The sequence below is a fragment of the Cynara cardunculus genome, unplaced genomic scaffold (genome assembly GCF_001531365.2).
Source record: "Cynara cardunculus var. scolymus isolate 2C unplaced genomic scaffold, CcrdV1 Un_Scaffold_12725, whole genome shotgun sequence".
In the NCBI taxonomy this organism is placed as follows: domain Eukaryota; kingdom Viridiplantae; phylum Streptophyta; class Magnoliopsida; order Asterales; family Asteraceae; genus Cynara; species Cynara cardunculus.
In genome coordinates this window covers 1-1,389 of record NW_020207921.1, presented here as the reverse complement: position 1 = coordinate 1,389, position 1,389 = coordinate 1, and the positions used below count along the sequence as shown (strand labels likewise).

At 41.1% G+C, this 1,389-nt stretch overlaps 1 non-coding gene across 1 annotated transcript; it reads left to right on the top strand.

Annotated features, from left to right (window-relative positions):
• The first annotated feature begins 576 nt into the window (after positions 1-576).
• On the top strand, positions 577-683 carry LOC112505597. Its single transcript, XR_003068424.1, has one exon. It is a non-coding gene; the product is annotated as a small nucleolar RNA R71 (small nucleolar RNA).
• Positions 684-1,389: the final 706 nt, after the last annotated feature.

Below are 1,389 nucleotides of genomic sequence, written 5' to 3'. Positions count from 1 at the left end.
TAAAAACTTTGTTGGTGGTCCTGAGAGTTAGAACTGTTTGCATGATGTTGTGGTTGGAAATTAGAAGTTCCTTGTTGCTTATGGACTGGTGGATTTAAACTGGGACTGGTCCAAGAAAAGTTCGGGTGYTGTCTCCAACTGGCATTATATGAGTCAGAGTATGGATTAGATCTATTTTGAACATAATTTACTGATTCAGAATTATTAGTACAATGTTCATATGAATGATCCCCACCACAGCACACACATTGCACAGATAGGACTGTTGGAACAGATGTGTTAGCAGCTTGTTGTACTCCCTGACCAGAAGTTAAATTTTTGAATAAATTGGTCATGGAGGTGAGCTTAGTTGTTAATGCAGTATATGCATCCACCTCATGTATTCCAGCAGTCTTTTTTTGTGGCTGGGAACGTGGGTCAGCCCAATGCCSATTGTTTGCTGATATCTTTGCTAGGATCTCATATCCCTCATTATAGGTACTGGCTGTAAAGGCTCAGCCTGCAGTCGCGTCAAGCATTTGTTTTTCCATGGGACTTAACCCATTGTAAAACGTCTCAAGTTGAATACAGTACGGAATGCCATGATGTGGGCATTTCCTCAACAGCTCTTTAAACCTTTCCCACGCGTCAGGAACAGCTTCATCATCCAGTTGTTTAAAAAGACAGATTTTGCTTCTGGACTTAGCGTTCCTTGTTGGTGGAAAATATTTTTGCAAAAAAAATTCTGCCATGTTACTCCATGACGGCACAGATCCTGGTGTTAAAGAGTTAAACCATGCTTTTTCCCGATCCCGTAACGAGAATGGAAATAAAGTGAGTCTGAGAGCGTCATTGGACACTCCCGGGATCAGGAAGACATCTTTGATTTCCATAAAAGACTTTAAGTGAGAATGTGGGTCCTCTGAGAGCAGTCCAGCAAATTGGCCATTAGTCTGTAACATGTGAAACATTATCGGTTTTAGCTCGAAATGGAGAGCGGTCATATGTGGTCTAACTATCCCAGAATTTAATTGCTCAAAATCCGAGATAGCATAATCCATGATCCTTCCATTTTTGGAATTTGCCAGATTAATGATATTCGGAGTTTGTGCCCTTTGCTGCTCATTATGGTCCGATTCTGTGTCYAAATTATTATCATTATCATGATRTGGGTTTCCTTGGTGAAAATTTGGGAAYGGTGGTATTTGCCCAAAAATTGGCRGTTGGTTTTCCAAATGTGGTACTTCCGGAATGATGGGAGCAGGTAACTCCATGTTGGGAGGGAGTAGAGCCTGAAATGCTTTTTGAACCCTCCTTCTATGGTGAAACGTTCTCTCAATGTCTGGATCAAATTCGAAAAATTCCCCGCGATGTGTTCTTGGCATACACCACTTTTCAAGATGATTAAAA